Genomic DNA, 19,831 nt, shown 5'->3' on the forward strand with positions numbered 1-19,831 from the left:
CCATGTGAAGTCATGTGAAGGCATTGTGAGAAAGTGTCCTTTTGCTTAAGAAAAACATGACTGGGCTCCTGGCTGGCTCAGTCAGTTAAGCATGTGCCTTTGGCTCAGGTTATGATCCCAGGGTTCTGGGATCGAGCCCGGGCTCCCTGCTCAGCAGGAAAGGAGTAGGGAAATAGCTTAAAACCCACAGAGAATGTGAATAAAGGGGAGTGAAATGGAACTTAGTCTGTGTTTTGCTTTAGGGATTGGAAGTTAGTTTTTTCTCAATTGTGATTGTTCTTGAAACAGAAAAGCTGTATTGTTTTTTTTTTACCTTTAATTTTTTTCTAATAATAATTTTTTATTTTGATATGTTAGTCACTATACAGTATTTCCTTAGTTTTTGATGTAGTGTTCCGTGATTCATTATTTGCATATAACACCCAGTGCTCCATGCAATATGTACCTTCCTTAATACCCATCACTGGCCCATCCCAATCCCCCACCCCTCTCCCCTCTGAAGCCCTCAGTTTGTTTCCCAGAGTCCATAGTCTCTCATGGTTCATTCCCCCTTCTGTTTAGGGTCCATTGTCTAAAGGGACAGACAGTGGAAGTTCACCAAATATAAGATCGAAATTTCATTGTTCATTATAGATGCCACCAAGTAGTTCCCAGACATTTCATTCTACTGTAGTAATTCATTATACCTGTGCAGGTGCATGTGGAAGACAATTGATGCATGCATAGTGGTAATAGAACACGCCCCTCAGTAGTAGAATAATAGAGGATGCACATGTGTAAAATTATTCGACTACAGCTTCCATGCTTTCCCTTTGGTTCCTAATTATCCATGAAATTGGACAATTTTTGTTCTCTAGGCCTAAAACTCATTGTCAGTATTCAGAGTTTTTCAATGCTGATCTTCTCCTGTAAAAGTTACCAAAAAACCTAAAATATGTATGAACTTTAAAAAATGCTATATTGAAAATTACAGCAGGGAAGTTCCATTTTGTGAATATTGTGTCAATGGATCTCTATTTGGGCATCAGTGTTCATTAGAAATGATGACATTTCATGTGAGTATAAATATCAATGTGAAAAAGAAAAGGTAGGAAGAACCTTGATTGTTTAAGTAATTGGTGAAATGACAGGTGTGTGTGTGTGTGTGTGTCTGTGTGTGTGTGTGTGTGTGTGTGTGTGTGTAATTGATTTTCAGTGAATGGTTCAGCTTCTTGTAGGGCCTCCAAGAAAGCCCAGGTGAACCTTTCAATGAGTTGGTATCTGTTTTCAGAACATGGGAATCTCTTAGTCCAATAGTCAGTCAGGCAAGCTTTGAGGTCTTGAAGAGTTTCAGTCCTCAGCGATGGTGTTGCAGACCCTTGTGAGCAAACCCTAGGGTATGCTCAGAGCCCTCATTAGCTGATACCAACGTGTGACGATTTCAGACAGCATTTCCCAAAGAAGTACCTCTTGAGTCTCTGTCCTTGTCAGTTCCCTACACTTCCTTACACTGGTTATGTGATCAGTGTGTTTCAGGATAATCTCCACATGTGATTTTTGCTATTTCCTACTAGTCCTATCTGTTTCTCATCTTCTTCTTTTATGGTAGGTGTTGGGAAGCAACCTGTGTGGTGTAGGAAGGGGTGTGGTAGTTGTCTGCCTTCAGAGGACCGAATGATGCCTAGAAATTGTACTGTAGTTTGAGGTCATTTGTCCATCCTCTGAGTGTCAGGAATTCCATCACTTTACTTTGATGTTAGTCTGTTCTTCAAGCTGTCCTCAGAAATAAGGACGTCATCCATCTAGGGAATACTGGTTTGTGTGTATGTTTTCATTTTAGGAAAGGCCTTGCTGTTCCTGAAAATTATACTGTAGAGCACCCTTTATTGTTCATATTGGCCATCAGTCAATCTTTTGTGAAGTATTCGTTTATAAATAGACTTTCTATGGTTGATGAGCAGGAATTCTTTATTGACAAGTCTTTGTCAGTGTGTGTATTGCAAATCTTTACTTCCCAGCCTGCAGTTCACTTTTTCATTTTCTTATGGTCATAAGATAAGGAGAAATGTCACATTTTTATGAAGTCCCACTGAATTCTTTTAAATGGTTAGTGCACCCTATGTCCTACCCCAAGATTGACAGGTTCTACGTTTTCTTTCAGAAACTGTCCAATGGGAAGCTACAATCCATTTTCTCTGTCCATTTATTGCTTACAAATGTATTTTGACTAACTGTTTCCTATGAAACCTCTTTATTATTATTATTATTATTATTATTATTATTAATTGCATTTTTAATTCTAATAGGGTATTTATAGACTGCTTTGGATTTTCTATGTACACAATCGTATTATCTGTGAATAATCACAATTATCCCCTCAATTCTTATACTTTTTGTTTTTCTTGCCTTCTAACACTGGTAGATTCTCTGATGCAACGTTGAATAGAGCAGCATTGTTTGAAGATTTTAATATACCTTTCTCAATATCTGGCAGAAAAAACAGTCAAAACATTGGTAACAAATGTGACCTAATTGACATACAGGGAACATTCCATAATAAGTGCAGAATACATTATTTTCAAGTGGTCATAGACTCTTTACCCAAATAGATGATAGGTGAGGGCACGAATCAAGTCTACAAATGTTAAACCCTGAAATTAACTAGATTCTATTCTTAGACCACAGGAGAATTGAGCCACAGTCATAGCGAAAAGAAAACCAGGAAGTCCTTCAATGTTTAAAATTAAATGGAACTTTGCTACATATCCTAAAGGTCAGAGAGGGAATCTCAATGGAAATTCTGAACCTTTTCTACATGAGGGCTCACACACAATGATACTTTATTTGTGAAGAGCATTATAATAACCTAGACAGGAGTTGAGCCTTAAGTCAGAGTTCTTCCTGCCCCAGCCACACCTGGCAGCCTTGGCCTGTGGTCCCCCTCAGCTGTCCTTTCTGTTGGCCCTGAGCTAAGGGGGTCAACATGGCCATATGGAAATGGGAAGCTCCCCACTCATAGTGATGACGGTGCCCCCTTCCCAGCTGCCCTTTTTTGGTGGCTCTGAGCTAAGGGGGTCAACTTGGCCGTATGGGAATTAGAAGCTCCCCACTCTTAGTGATGACGTTGCTATCGTATCGTCCTCACCAGTCCAACAACATGATTTCTGAGTGAAATATGACACAAGAGTAACTTCTTGGCCTTCCTTCAGGTTTGAAAATCATCTGGTGAGTCATCTATTAGGAATATGGATTCAACATGTGTTCTTTCTTCTGGAAAAGAAATAGACCCAATAGCAATTATGGCTTCCTGAGCACCTGATCTTGAGACACATCATACTGGCTCTTTGTAACATTCTGCCTCTTAAACGTCAAACTAGGTGTAGATATTTTTAGGCACATTTTCAGGTGGTTAGAAAGGGACTCAGATGATATGAGTCACAGAGGATTTTAGTGTCAGAAACCTAAGTGGGATCCCCAAATTGACTCCAAATCCCTTGTTGTTCCATACAGCGTACTATTTCCCTCTTATCTCTGGTCTTCTCGATCTGGAAACCTATCAAGTATCAGGATTTTCTTGTCATGTGGACAACTGGAACAAATTCAGTGGGCCTTTTCACCTCTGCCCATGGTGATCATTAAGATCATTATCTCAGTGGAGGACCTCTGGGTAAGATACTCAAAGATCCTTAGGAATAGAGACAGTATAATATTTTTCTGGTATTAAAGTCACTGAAACCAACTATCTTTTTTAGTCCATTCAGGCTCTGGTATGTTCAGAGGGTGCTGTAAAACAGGTCTGAAATAGTGTTTTAAACCACTCAGCTCAGCCTCTTTACAACAGGAGCCAATGCTTATAAACATGGCTAAAATATTGTCTTACCTATGATGACTTCCCAGCCATAGTAGTGTTTATATGGTATGACTGTGACTTACATTAGTCAACATTTGCAGAGAAAGAATTTAGGGCATCAAGGGGGCACTTCATGTTGAAATTAGTTTGTGACAACGAGCTACTGTGTTTTATTCTGTAGTCCAAGGGAATGGTGCCAGACATCTCTAAGGTGTCTAGCAGTTCTACAATTCTGATTTTAAGTGGTCTGTGTGCTTCAGCGATTTGGGCAGGAGAAGGGCAGGAGTCCAGAGACTGTGAACACTTCTGTTACCTGTGCTGACCATGGAGCAGGCAGCCTTTTGTGGGTATCATTTTGATTTCTTGGTACTCTTGTGAAAGGTGCTTTTGTCTCAAATTCCTCCATTTAGGAGTAATTATAATGATAAAAGGAATTTTTATCTTATATCATCTGTGGGCCCTGATCCTGGGCTCCCAGGGAAGCTATCCTTCAACATTTTACCAGCTCAAAATGGCTGGGCAAAAACCTCAAAGCATGAGCCCTATTTCTGCCCCAAGCACATGTTGTACATCTGCTTCCAGAAGAAAACAATAACCAAAAAATGCCAACATAAATATAAGAAAAAATAAAGAACCTCTTTGACTCCCATAAGGTTAAGGTCATACTGACATGTACATACTGAAAACATAAGAAAGAATCTCTCACTTTCTGAATATAAGAAGATACTCATTGTGGTGTGTAACTCTGTACGTAAAACAAAACAGAAAAAAATATATAAGCCTGCCCCAAATGTTCCTTCCCCGGAGCACTCCCTTCTTGGTGAAGATTGTGTCTCCCAGACAGTTGTCCTGACTTGGGTTTGAATAAAGGTCTCTTCCTTTCTCTCTAAAATGTTTTTAAAAGTTCATTCACTCAGTGTCGACAATAACAGTGTTTTCTATTTAAGTGAGAAATAAATGTTCCACTCTAGTTGCATTGGGAATAGACAAATTGAGGGTTTCTTTAGAAGAGTAAGTCTGCTTTCCAGAAAAGGCAAGGTCATTGGTCTATTGAGAATGAAGATAATTACTGCTAAACAACAAGTGTGTGTTGCCTCTTCGCCCAGAAACCAAAGCAGGTGTGCAGGCTTTAGGTCAGAGGTGCCTTCTTCTCCCAGCTGACAGCACTTCTTTGCTCTCGCTCCAAGACACCCGAGGTTTTGAACGTCAGTATCGGAGTCAGCGAGGCAGCTTGTCACAGGACGCCAGTGTTCAGAGAAAGCACAGGTATGTTTGGCAAAATGTCCTAATTATGTCAGGGTTGGAGGTAAAACCTCTCATTACCCCAAAACCTCCTGGGCTTTTCTCTTTTCTCTAGTGCAGCCACAAAGTAAAATTGAAGTTGCTGTCAGCATTCTGGGTTTGGTGCAAGAATTACTTAGTTTCCCTGCAGGTAGAACTTTGCAGGGGATCACAATTTCTCTGTCCATTTATTGCTTACAAATGTATTTTGACCATTTGTTTCCTAAGAACCCTCTTTTATTAGAAAGGGAAGATGAGATTCACTCTGTGCCTGTTTGTAACATCTAATTTGTTCCTTCCTCTAACAGTGTTTATTCAGTTGGGCCTAAGATATGGTTGAGTGGCCAGCATCTAGGGTTAGGTGGCTTTTTTTCATCTGATACAGACTTGGATGATGTCATTTGACAAAGGTGATGTTTCATCATTGATTAGTTTATTCATCAGAAGAGTTAAAATTAGGGTGGTGGGAAAATTCAAAATTATCCAAGGTGGCCTATTCCTGTTTAAAAGTTGAGCTTGACATTCTAGTTTTACTAAATGTATTATCTCGATATTTTGAGGTTCCATATTCTCTCTGTAGTTTCTTTGGTGGTGGAGTCAGAAGGAGAGTCTGGGAATCTTTTGGATAGTGGCATGCTGGTGGCTTCAAGGGGCTTGGCGTCAGGAGCCTTGGGGTGAAGTCTGCAACTGCTTGCCTGACCCTGGGTGCATCTCCCAGAGGTTTTGTTTCCTCTTATGAAATTGCCGGCAGATAATGTTCTGCTTAAAGGGGAACCCTCCCATCCTGTTGGTGGGAATGCAAAGTTGTGCAGTAGTCTGGGAAACAGTGTGGGGGTTCCTCAAAAAGTTAAACATTGAACAACCCCATGATCCAGCATTTGCTCTCCTAGGTATTTACCCAAAGGATACAGAAATGCAGATTCAAAGGGGGAACATGCACTATGATGTTTATAGCACCAATGTCCACAGTAGCCAAACTATGGAGAGAAACCCAAAGTCCATGCACTGATGATTGGATAAAGCAGATGTGGGATACATATATATATATATATATATATATATATATATATATATATATATATATATATATATATATATATATATATATATATATATATAATGGATTATGACCGAGCTTCAAAAAGAATGAAATCTTACCATTTGCAAGGATGTGGATGGATCTACTGTATATTAAGCTAAGCAAAATCAGTGAGGAAAGACAAATGTCCTATCTCTCACGCTTGTGGAATTTCAGACAGAAAATAGATGAACAGAGTTGAGGGGTGATGAGAGAGGCAAACAAGGAAATAGACTCAATCTTGGAGAAGAAACTGAGTGTTGCTGCAGGACAGGGACATGGGGGGAAGAGTTAAATGGGTGAGGGGTATTAAGGAGGGCACTTGTGATGAGCACTGGGTACTGTATGCAGATGAGGAATCACTAAATCCTACCCCTGAAGCGAATATTCCATGGCATGTGAACTAACTGGAATTTAAGTAAAAGAGGAAAGCAAAAAGTGTTCTACTTCATGAAGAGTGAGGTAAAATTGTAGTGATTTGGGCTGTACTATTCTATAGAGGATAGATGTAAAACACCCTGTTGTAGGATACACTAGTTTCTTATCACATAAGGAGTCCTCAGAAAGCTGAAATGAAAGATTCAGATCTCAGAGCATGTTCATGTTCCACTGATATGTTACAGTTTGCACAGGTAGGAAAGAAGGTGGAGAGAAAGGCAACAGAAGGGGAAAGTAGGTGTGAACCTTTCATTAGTTAGCATTATAGCTTTCTCATGAAAGCCTTGCACCAGTGTGATTTTGGAAGCAGAGGGGGAATCCGGGAGCTTTGCAGGAGACGGGGGAGTTCCAGGTCTGGGTAAAGCTGACAGGGGTCCCAGATGAGAGCTGAATGCATTCTGCAGCAGGGTGTGGGCAGGGTGGGCTCCAGGGGTGGCTGTGGGTCTCCTGGGTGAGAGTTGTGGCAGGTGAGGGCTGTGTGCAAGTTCCTGGTTGAGGACAAGTGAGGCACAGGCTGAGAGCTGGCAGAGAACCTTCTTCTGGGCCACCAGCCTCACCCAACACACAGCCTCATCTTCTGTCCCTGTCACTCCAATTCACACTTCTCGAAAGGTGAGTGAGAACACATGAAGAGCATTCTGAACAGAAGGGAAAGCATGTGCAAAGTCTCTGGGGCAGAAGAATTCCTGTTATGTCCAGAAGCAACAAGAAGACCCTGTGGCCACAGGAGACAGCTTAGGACATGAGCTCAGAGAGGTGAAAGAGTGTGACAGAAAGCTATTCCCGGGCTATAACCCCTTGAGACGCTTTTTCACTGAGCCATCCTGGCTACAGTGTTGAGAACAGATGACAGAGGGTTGAAGATGGCAAGGCAGGTCAATGACGAAGCTTTTCCAGGAACTCAGGCACTGTGGACCAGACAGGTGGCCTTGGATGGAGTGGTTAGACCTATTCTGGGTCCATTTTGAAGATGGAGCTCACAGGATTTGCTGATGGGATAGCTATTAGGAGCAGGAGAACAGAGGAATTGGGGTAACTCTCAGGTGTTGTGGGTTGTCCTGATCGAGAGGAAGGAGAGGGTTTCTCAGGGGGTAGGAGGTAGTCCGTGTTCTGCATGCTGAGGAAGGTGCCTTTCCCGGTGGATCTGCTGAGGTTTGTGTCTGGGAGAACCTTTCACATCTCCTCCCTCAGCAATGCTCAGGTACAAGTATACCCCACTTTTTAAACATTCACAGTAGGACACTGGGCTTTCTTGAAAGAATTATGTTATTACCCAGCTTCAGTAAGAGGAAGAGACCTGAAGAGGATTTCCCTCTTATGAATAAAGGTGAACAGTGAGAATCGTGTTCAGCATCTGTTTTAGGGAGAAGTACGACAGAGGCGGCGTGCACCCCAACCAGCTCCTTCCTCTGGGAACCGCTCTCCGCATCCAGCCACCAGCACTTTGAATTGTGTCTGTAAGCTTCTGCTGTGCTTCATCTTCATTTATGCTGGGCCTCCGTTAGAAACTTGTGTGCTGAGGCCTAAGAAAAGCCAAAGAGAAGGAATTTTGGAGTCTGAGCACACTGTCTAATTGTTCCGTGTAAATTAATGGTCATTCCTTCTTGACAGCATTTCTGCTGTGCAAGGTTTCTCAGAAGACCTGTACTTTCAAAGAGCAGGGAAACCTATACCCCATGCTGCGGGATTAGTTTTAGTCTCCATGCCTGACAGAACATTTCATGACTGTAGGATTTTCTCACTCAAACATTGAGACTTTGAACACCTTCACCCGTTTCTACCACCCCATCCCCGAATCTGGCACCTACCAACCTGCTCTCAGTATCTATGCGTTCAGTATTTGTTTATTCCACGTGGAATGTACATAAGAGCATCTGGTATTGGTCTTTCTGTGTCTGAGTTACTTGGCATAAGGCCCCCAAGGTCTGTGTTTCCATGTCTGGTTCTTGTGAATAATGCTGCAGTGAACGTGGGAGTGCATCTGTCTTTTTGAGGCAGCATTTTTGTGTTCTTCAAATCAATACTCAATAGAGCCATTACTGGGTCATGGGGTAGTTGTATTTATTTTTTCAGGAAACTCCATACCGTTTGTCACAGTGGCTGCACCAATTTCCATTCCCACCAACAGTGCACAGTGTCTCCTCGTCTGCACACCCTTGACCCCACCTGGTGTCTGTCTCTGGGACAATTGCTGTTCCAACAGTTGTGAGAGGATAGCCGATTGTGGGTTTGACTGATGTTTCTCTGACGATGATTAGTGATGTCGAACAACTTTTTCTGTCTGTTGGCACCTGTGTGCCATCTTTGGAAAGTATCTATTCACATATTCCTCCCACTTTTTTATATAGTTTTTTTTGTTTTGATTTGCATGAGTGTTGTGTGTATTTTTGATATTAGCCTCTTCTCACACATATGATTCGCAGATATTTTTTTCTTATTGGGTCAGTGGCCTTTTAAGTTTTTGCTGGTTTCTGTTGCCGTGTGGAAGATTTCAGTTTAATGTTGTTCCACTTGTTTATTTTTGCTTTTGTTGCCTTTGCATTTGGTGTCTGATCTGAAGACTCTTTGCCAAAAGCAATGTCGAGAGACTTAGTACCTGTGTCTTCTTGGAGGTTTATGGATTCAGGTCTTATGTTCAAATCATTCATCCATTAAAAATTTTGTGTGTGGTGTAAGAAAGTGGCCCAGTTATATTCTTCTGCATTTAGTGTCCATTTGCCTGTTACCGCTCACTGAAGAGACAGTCCTTCCCTCATGGCATATCTTCTGCTGCTGTGTCGTAAGTTAGGATCATCTACATGTGGGTAAGTTTCTGAGCTTTCTGTTCTGTTCCACTGATGTGGTGTCTGTGTTTATGCCAATACCATCCTGTTTTGATGACAACAGCTTTATAATCCAGCTTGAAATCCAGGAGTGTGTTGACTGCACCTCTTTCTCCAGGTTGCTTTGCGGATTTGGTGTCTTTTGTGATTCCATACAAGTTTGAGGACTGTTTTCTATTTCCTTGAATAATGACACAGGAATTCTGATAGGGATTTCATCACATCTGTCGATTGCTTTGGGTACGATGGACATGTTCACATAATTAACTCTTCCAGTTAAGGAGCATGGCGTATGCTACCATTTGTTTGTGTTGCCTTCCAAATCTTTGACCCATACATTCTGCCCCCCTGGACACACATATTTTTCATTTCTTTTCTGCCATGTGTTGAGTGTACTATGTCTTTCTCATTCTTGGTTACTTTTATTCCTAGATTTTTTTATGGAATTGTAAATGGCATTGCTTTTTTAATTTCTCTTTGCGAAAGTGTGTCATCAGTATACAGAAATGCAAGAAGTTGGGTCATCTGGGTGGCTCCCTAAGTGAAGCGTCTACCTTCAGCTCAGGTCATGATCCCAGAGTTCTGGGATCGAGCCCCGTGTTGGGCTCCCTGCTTAGCGAGGGTCTGCTTTTCCCTCTTTCTGACACTCCCCCGGCTCGTGCTTTTTCTCTTCCTGTCAAATAAATAAATAAAATTTGAAAAAAATAATGACAAAAGGTCTCTGCATATTGACTTTATATCCTGCAGCTTTCTTGAATTTTTTTATTCTAACAGGATTTTTTTGTGGAATCTTTCGGGATTTCATGTCATTTGCAAATTGTGCCAGTTTTCCTGTATGGATTTCATATCTTTCTCTTTTTTTAAAATTGTTATTCACCCTACAGTACTTCATTTGTTTTCGATGTAGTGTTCAATGATTCATTGTTTGCATATAACACCTAGTGCTCATTATGACAAGTGCCCACCTTTTTTTTTTAAAGAATTTATTTATTTATTCAACAGAGATTGAGACAGCCAGCGAGAGAGGGAACACAAGTAGGGGGAGTGGGAGAGGAAGAAGCAGGCTCACAGCGGAAAGAGCCTGTTGTGGGGCTCGATCCCATAACGCCAGGATCACGCCCTGAGCTGAAGGCAGACGCTTAACTGCTGTGCCACCCAGGTGCCCCCTGCCTTGTTAATTTTAACCATTCTAACTGGTGTAAGATGGTATCTCATTGTCGTTTTGATTTGTATTTGCCTGATGGCAAGTGATGTGGAGCATTTTTTTCATGTGTCTGTTGGCCATTTGTATGTCTTCTCTGGAGAAGTATCTCTTTGTGTCTTCTGCCCATTTTTTGGGTGTCGAGTTTGAGGAGTTCTTTATAGATCTTGGATACCAGCCCTTTATCTGTAATATCATTTGCAGATATCTTCTTCAATTCCATAGGTTGCCTTTTTGTTTTGTTGATTGTTTGCTTTGCCGGGCAGAAGTTTTTATCCTGATGAAGTGCCAATAATTCATTTTTGCTTTTATTTCCTTTGCCTTTAGAGACGTGGCTTGCAGGAAGTTGTTGTGTCCAAAGTTGAAGAGTTCTTTTGCTTTTGATATGATACAGGAATCCATTATCTTTCTTTCGTGATTGTATTCGAGTCCTCTGTCTTTCTTGGTGAGTCTAGCTAAGTTTGTCAGTTTGTTTATCTTTCCAAAAAAGGCAGCTCTCATTTTCATTGTTTTTTTTTTTTTTTTGTCTTTTTAGTCTCCGTTGGATTTATTTATGCCTTGCTTTTTGTTATTTCCTTATTTCTACTAATTTGGGGCTTTGTTGGTTGTTTTTTTTTTTAATTCTTTACCACATAAATCAGGTTGCTTATTGGAGAGCATTCTCATGGATTGATGAAGACTTGAATTTCTATGAATATCCCCCATAAAGCTACTTTTGCTGCATCCCATAAGTTTTTGTAGGTTGTCTTTTTCATCAGTGTCAAGGTACTTCTAAATTTTTTTGATTTCTTCTTTGACTGTTGGTTCAGTAGCATGTTGTTAAATCTCCACATATTTTTTTAAGATTATTTAAGTATCTGACAGAGAGTGAGACAGCGAGAGAGGGAACGCAAGCAGCGGGGTGGGAGAGGGAAAAGCGGGCTTCCCACTGAGCAAGGAGCCTGATTCCGGGCTAGATCCCAGGATCCTGGGATCACGAACTGAGCTGAAAGCACATCCTTAACGACTGAGCCACCCAGGCCCCAAAAATCTCCACCTATTTTTGACTGTCCCATTTTTTTCTTGAGACTGATTTCTAGTTTCATATCATTGTGGATGGACAAGATTTGAAGCAGAAGGTGAAGAGCGCATTCAGATGAAAGGTTTGTTTCCTGGAGGGTTTTTTGAGGCATACCATGAGTTCAGTGGGGATGGAGGAAGGTTTTGTGAGACGGGGGTTGGGGTTAACCCTTGTTAGAATTACTGACTACTACCATGCAGGCTGTGTGCTACTGTTCACACCATAGTCCTGATGGACTTGTACTTCATTAGAAATATTTTCTAGGAGGTGTAGGCATAGCCTTCACTTAAAGAAAGGTGCCATGTTTGTTCATGGCATGACCCCAGGTCAGCAACCAGGATGTATGGTATTGTGGGGGATCAGAACCAGGCTTTCCGTGGGAAGTGACAGAAATAAGGTATGGTGAGCTCCATGACCATAGCTGAGGTCCCGAGTGACCCACTTGGTGTTGGGTTCTATGGATCTGTCTCTTCAGGTGCTGTGGAATTCAGGGACACCCTCCTGTCTGTGGATTTGTGTGGAGACAGGTAGACATCAGTGTCTGGCCAGGCATGAGGGTTGCACTGGACCACCACCAGAGGTGCAGCGTGCGGGGGAGCCACTGCTTGGTTTCCAGGAAAGCTGACCAGGGTCTGTGACCATGATTCCTAACAGCTGCAAGGGGAGAGGCTGCCGGGGGTGGTGCACACTTCCTAGAGTTGTGGTCAGGACTAGTCTGGAGCACACTGAAGTCAGCCACACCGGGCACAGAAGGCACCCAGTCAGTGTAGCTGTGGGCACTGCTCCCATGGTACTTTTGGGCCAGCTCAATGCAGCCACCTCCTACTTTTCATCATCATCTTCAAGGTCATGTGCCTCTGCCCTTGCCCCATGGCCTCCGGCATATTGTCCGTCCTCCATCTGGCCCTTGTCCCTCGTGCCCTGTGAAGTCCGAAGCCAGGGTAGCCTTCTTGAGACAAATATCTGGCCCTGATGGAACATTTCCATGGATCTCCTGTGATGCGAGGATGATGCCCTGCCATGGAAGGGGGCTGCAGGTCCCCAATCAGGAGAGCCATGTCTCCCTCTTCAGCATGGCCTGCCCTCCCCTCAGTCTTCTTCAGGGAAGCTCTCCCCACTTTCTGAGATGACAGCTCTGAACTTAAAAATGAATGTTATTTTACATATCTCTATGCCTTAGTTCATCCATGGCATGTCTTTCAACCCCGTTAGTGGGTTTTTTTCTTTTTTAGCAGTTCTGAAGGGCTGTCTGCTCAAGGAGGGGATGACCTTGGTGGGGCAGCTTTCCCTCTCATCTCCCTAAGCATGTCTCTGAGCCCTGGGGCCAGCTGTCCCAGTGAGGATTGTGGAACCCGAGCCAGCCCATCCTGAGCCCAGGCTGTGTCAGCTCATAGACTGATGCATGTTGGTGGGCAGGTGGCATGGGCCAGGGGTAGGCAGTGTCTCCTTCACATTCCTTCCCTCCCTTCCTCCCAGAGGTAGCTCAGAGCTGCCTTCAACCCCTGCATCTCCAGATCCCTTGACTTATGCCTCCTGTGTTCAGCTGTTGACCTTGGAGTTTCGCATCGATTCTACCTCCTGTACCCTCTCCCGTAGCAGTTCCTGGACCAGGGGAGGGGTCAGACCCTTGTCTGTTTTTGGTCTTCTTCCTGTCCCGCACCAAGCCCACTCACCTTTGCATCTTCCATGTATGTGCTTGGAAGCAAGCCCATCCATAGGGAACCTATTACCCAAATGGATCCAGGCAATTGAAGTAGAGATCCAGGATCCATAATAAACATTGAAGTAGAGATCCAGGATCCATAATAAACCTGCTCTGAAACCTGTCCCAAAGTCTGTGACTCTCTCACACTGAAACAGAAACAATAATAGCTTTCTGGACTGTGAAGTGACATGTGTCTCTACTTCCAATCTTGAATGCATAGGTGCTGAGCCTGGACAGAAAAGGACCATGGCTCCCGTGGGCTGGAATCCACGGTAAGAACTCAGTGAAATCTGAATTTGAGGCATGGAGTGAATAATTATTGTAGAGTGAATCCTCCCAAGTAGGGCTTATGCACATTGCACAGGAAAAGCTTTTTCAAAGAGGTTCCTGAAAGAAAAAACTTTGTTAAAATTTATTTTAATTCCAGTAGAGCTAAAATACAGTGTTACATTCATTTCAGGTGTACAATAGAGTGATTCAGTAATTCTATATATTACTCAGTGGTCATCAAGAAAAGCGTCCTCTTAATCCCCTTCATCTATTTCACGCATCCCTCTATCCACCTCCTCTCTGGTAACCATCCGTTTGTTCTCTATTGTTAAGAGTTTGTAGTTTGGTGTGTCTCCTTTTTCTCTTTTAGTTATTTATTTTTGTTTGTTTTTTTAAATTCCCCATAAGAGTGACATCGTATGGGATTTTTCTTTCTCTGACTGACTGATTTTATTTAGGATAATACTCTCTAGCTCCATCCATGTGTCTGCAAATGGCAAGGTTTCATTCTTTTTCAAGCCAAGTAATACTCCATTGTGTGTGTGTGTGTGTGTGTGTGTGTGTGTGAGAATACACACATCTATCATCTCCTTTGTCAATTTTTCTACAGACACTTGGGTTGCTTCCATATTGTGATATTGTAAATAATGGTGCAAGAAACATAGGGGTGCACGTATCCTTTTAAGTTACTCTTTTCCTATTCTTTGGGTAAATACGAGTAGTGTGATTGTTGGATCGTAGGGTAGTTCTATATTTCATTTTTTGAGGAACTTTCATACTGTTTTCCACGGTGGCCACCACAGTTTGCATTCCCACCCACAGTTTGCGAGGATTCCCCTTTATCCACATCCTCCCAACACCTGCTCTTTGTTGTGCTTTTGATGTTAGCCATTTTTACAGGTTTGAGATATTACCTCATTGTCCTTTGGATTTACATTTTCCTGATGATGGGTGATGGTGAACATCTTTTCACGGGACTGTTGGCCATTTGTATTTCTTCTTTAGAGAAATGTCTGTCCATGTCCTCTGCCTATTTTTTAACTGGATTATTTGTTTTTTGGGGGTCGAGTAGTATCAGTTGTATATGTTTTGGACACTATCCCTTTATTGCATATGATCTTTGCAAATATCTTCTCCCTTTGAGTAGGTTGTCTTATTATTTTTATGTTTTCATTGTTCTTCTGCCATGTGGAAACTTTTTATTTTGCTGTATTCCCAATAGTTTATTTTTGCTTTCATTTCCTTTGCCTCAGGTCACAGTCTAGAAAAACGTTGGTATGGTCCATGTCAAGAAGTTACTGTCTTCCCTCCTGTAGGATTTTTATGGATTCAGGTCTCATATTGAGGTCTTGAAACTGTTTTGTGTTTGTCTTTATTGTGTAAGAAAGCAGTCTAATTTCATTCTTTTGTGCGTAGCTGTCTAGTTTTTCCAACACCATTTGTTGTACAGACTGTCCTTTTCCCTTTTGATATCGTTGCTTGCTTTGTGGAAGATTCATGGACCACATAATTGTGGGTTTCTTTCTGAACTTGTATCCTGTTTCTTTGGTCGCTGTGTCTATTTTTGTGCCGTACTGTCTTGTTAGGATGACTGCAGCTTTGTAGTATAACCTGAAATCTGAAATTGTGAGTCCTCCAGCTTTGTTTTTCTTTTCCACATTGCACTGGCTGTTCGGAATCTTTAGTGGTTCCATACAAATGTTTAGGATTGTTTATTCGAGGTCTTTTGTTCTTTAATTTAAATTCAGTTAGCCAACTTACAGTACATCATTAGTTTCAGATGTAGTCTTCAATAAATTTTCAGTTGTGTGTAACACCCAGTGCTCATTGTATCGTGTGGCCTCCTTAATGCTACTCACCCAGTTACACCCCCCCCCAACGTCTCCTCCAGCAATCATCAGTTTGTTGCAATAGTTAAGAGTCTATCATGGGTTTTCTTCCTCTCTGATGACTTCCCATTCTATTTTACCTTCCTTCCCCTATGGTCTTCTTCCTTGTTTCTGATATTCCACATAGGAGTGAAAGCATATGATCATTGTCTTTCTTTCATTGACTTATTCCACTCAGCATAATACCCTCCAGCTCCACCCAGGTCGGTGTGATGGTAAGTATTCATCCTTTCTGATGGCTGAGTAATATTCCATTATATATATGATCCACATCTTCTTTACCCATTCATCTATCCATGCTCATCTGCACTCCTTCCACAGTTTGTCTATTATGGATATTGCTGCTATGAACACTGGGGTGCATGTGTCCCATCTTCACTACCTCTGTCTCTTTGGGGTAAATACCCAGTAGTGCAATTGCTGGGACATAGGGTAGCTTTATTTATAACTTCTTGAGGAAACTCTGTACCATTTTCAAGAGTGGTTGTACCGGACTGCATTCGTATACGAGTGTAAGAGGGTTCCCGTTTCTCCACATCCTCTCCAACATGTATAGTTTCATGTCTTCTTATTTTTAGATATTCGGCCTCGTGTGATATGGCATCTATAGGGGTTTAGATTTGCATTTCCCTGAAGCCAAGTGATATGAAGCATTTCTGCATGTATCTTTTGGTCACCAGTACGTCGTCATCAGTGAAGTGACTTCCCATTTTAATCCATCTCAAGACCTAAAGCTGGGTAAGGCTCTGAAGCTGGATGATGCCATCGGTTGGAAGTGTGGAGAATTTCAAAAGATCTCCGTGGAGAGCAAGTTTAAAGGTAAGCATGAAGCTACTAATTGGATCCGGGGAGATCTCTGAAAGTGGGAGTTGCCTGGGATGGGCTGAGGGGGGCCCTCCGATTTTCCAATGAATCCTTTCTGCAGCCCCAAATGGACAGTTTCCTGCTGTGGCGCAGGCTGATTCCTCTAGTCGTGCAGAGGTGAGCCTAATGCCTGGTGCCTTGGAGGCAGGCAAATGTGGAGGGACCCTCAGCAGAGGACCCAGGGTTAGGTTAGGCCTCAAGAGACAGCAGGTCTGAACTGCCCAGTGCTCAGAGAACTCCCCAGCCGAGTGACATGAGGGCACAAGGGCCGGTGAGTGTGAGCCTTGGGGTTTCATCTGGAAGGGCCCACAAAGTTCGGGGTTCACCTGAAGGGGCTCTCAGGGGGTGCCCCAATTCTCTTGCCCTGAATGCTCTGTTGTTCCCCAAAATGGTGCAGTTAACTGTGGGCTGCAGGATGAGTCCTATTGTGGGGCTTGGGTGTCCCCAATCCCCCGGAGTGTGGTGCCAGGACCCTAGGGAGGGACCCCTCTGTGGCCAACCTAGGGTAAGGGTTAGGGTCCAGGAGCCCAGCAGGGACAATCTGCAAGCTGTGCGGCGAGCTCTGTGGAGGGCTGAGAGGAGGCCATGGGGGAGGGTGAGAATGGGCCTCAGGGTTGGGGAACGGGGGGCTGCCAAAGGTAGGGACTGGCTCCGGGGGCCTCCCCAAGTTCTCCTGCCCTGTAGGCTCCGTAGAGCCCCAAGGGGCACGGTTTCCTGTCGGGTGGCAAGCTGAGTCCTGTGGTGGGGCACAGATATCCCAATTCCCCAGGTCTGCGGTGTAAGGCTCCTGGGGAGACCCCCAAACCTGCGGCCAGCCTAGGGCTAGTGTTAGGGCCCAGGAGCCCCTCAGGCCCGATCTGCTGGCAGTATGTCGAGCTACACAGGCTTAGGTGAGGGTGTGGGGAGGGTGAGCGTGGGCCTCAGGGTTGGGTTGCGGGTGGCCGCCGACGTTCGCTGGTGGCTCAGGAGGGCCCTCCTGGTTCTCCCACCCTGAATGCTCTATGGCCTCCCAAGGTGCACGGTTTCCTGCAGGGTGGCAGACTGAGTCCTGTTGTGGGGCTCAGGTGTCCTGAATCCCCGCAGCTGTGGCTCCAGGCTCCTGGGGAGGGGCCCCTCCACAGATGAACTAGGGTTAGGGTTGGGGCCCAGGAACCCCCCAGGCCAGATCTGCCCACTATGTGGCGAGCTCCACCGTGGGCTGAGGTGAGGGTGCAGGGTGGGGTGAGCATGGGCTTCAAGGTTGGGTTTAGGGATCGCCGAAGTTCGCCGGGGGGAGCCCTCCTGTTTCTCCCACCCTGAATGCTCCACAGCCTCCCAAGGGGCACGGTTTCCTGCGGGCTGGCAGGCTTTGTCCTGCAGTGGGCCTCGGTGTCCCCAGTCCCTGGGGCTGTGGCACCGGGCCCCAGGGGAGGGGCCCTACCCAGCCGAACTAGGGTCAGGTCTAGGTCCCAGGAACCCGGCAGGCCTGATCTGCCGGCTCTGTGACGAGCTCAGTGGGAAGCTGAAGGGAAGGCGTGGGGCGGGATGAGCGTGGGCCTCAGGGTTGTGGTGTAGGGGGTCGCCGAGGATCGCTGGGGGCTCAGGGGGGCCCTACCAGTTCTCCTGCAGGGGATGCTCTGTGGCGCCCCAAGGGGCATGGTTTCCTGAGGGGTGGCAGGCTGAGTCCCGTGGTGGGGCTCAGGTGTACCCAATCCCCGGGGTAGGGTACGGGTTAAGGTTAGGGTATGGGTTACGGTTAGGGTATGGGTGAGGGTAGGGGTTAGGGATAGGGTAAGGAGAGGGTACTGGTTAGGGTTGGGTTTAGGGGTTACAGGTTGGAGGTTATGGGTTAGGGTACAGATTAGGGTTTAGGGTACGGGTTGGGGTTTAGGGTTTCGGTTTAGGGTTAGGGTTAGGGTTGGAGTACGGGTTAGGTTTAGGGTACGGGTTAGGGTTAGGGTACGGGTTAGGGTGCGCATTAGGGTACGGTTTAGGGTACGGGTTAGGGTACGGTTTTGGGTAAGTGTTGGCGTACCAATTTGGGTACGGTTTAGGGTACGGATTAGGGTTAGGGTACAGTTTAGGGTTATGATACAGGTTAGGTTACGGTGTAGGTTTAGGGTCAGGGTTCGGGTTAGGGAATGTGTTATGGATAGGTATAGGGTATAGGTTAGGGTTAGGGTACGGGTTAGGGTACGGGTTAGGGTACAGGTTAGGGTTAGGTATGGGTTAGTGTCCGGGTTAGGGATAAGGCACGGTTAGGGTATGGGTTATGGTATGGGTTAGGGTATGGGTTAAGGTTAAGGTAAAGGTACTGGTGTGGGTTAGGGTACGGGTTACGGTTTAGGGTTTAGGGTTACAGTTAGGGTACGGGTTATGGTACGAGTTAGGGTATGGGTTAAGGTCAGGATTTAGGGTTAAGGTTAGGGTTCGGGTTAGGATACTTGTTAGGGTTACGGTTAGGTTTAGGGTATGGTTTAAATTACGGGTTAGGGTACAGTTTACAGTTAAGGTTAGGGTACGGGTTAAGGGTACGTGTTAGAGTACGTGTTAGGCATATGGTTAGGGTTAGGGTACAGGTTAGGGTTAGGGTACGGGTTAGAGTTAGGGTTAGAGTACGGGTTAGGGTACGGGTTAGTGTTAGGTTTAGGGTTAGGTTAGGGTTAGGGTAAGGGTTAGGGGTTAGGGTTAGGTTTAGGTTAGGGGTTAAGGTTTAGAGTTTAAGGTTAGGCGTTAGGGTTTGGGGTTAGGGTTAGACCCCAGTAGGCCAGCAGGACTGATGCGCCGGTTGTGCTGCGAGCGGAGGAGTGGGCCGAGGTGAGGGTGCTGGCGAGCGGGAGTATGGTATCCAGCGTTTTGGCACCGGGGGCCTTTTAACATCGCTAGAGGCTCGGAGGGCCCTGCCCTTTCTCCCGCCCTGAATGACCAGTGGCGCCCCTAGCAGCCCGGGTGGTGGCGGGGTGGCAGTGTGAGTCTGGCACTGCAGTTTGGGGGTCCCCAATGCCGTGTGTTGTAGCGCAATGCCCTTTGGGAGGGGCCCCTCTGGGGCCGTCCTAGGGTTAGTGTTAGCAACCAGGAGTCCAGCAGGCATGATCCACCATCTGCGTGGTAGCGGAGGACTGGACCAAGGTGAAGGCACCGGCGTGCTGGAATGTGAGCCCAAGCATTTTGGCGCGGGGGGCCTCTGAAGGTCTCTGGGGGCTAAGAGGGCCCTGCCCGTTCTCCCACCCTGAATGACCGGCGGCGCCCCTAGCAGCCCGGGTGGCGGCGGGTCGGCAAAGTGAGTCCTCACTGGAGCTCGGGGGTCCCCAATCCCAAACGTTGCAGCATCAGGACCCTTGGGAGGGGCCCCATGGGGTCCGACCTCGGGTTAGGGTTACCCCCAGGAGGCCGGCAGGCCCGATCCGACCGCTGT

This window comes from Ursus americanus, chromosome 12 (genome assembly GCF_024610735.1).
Source record: "Ursus americanus isolate L20-20 chromosome 12, mUrsAme1.1.p, whole genome shotgun sequence".
NCBI classification, from domain to species: Eukaryota; Metazoa; Chordata; class Mammalia; order Carnivora; family Ursidae; genus Ursus; species Ursus americanus.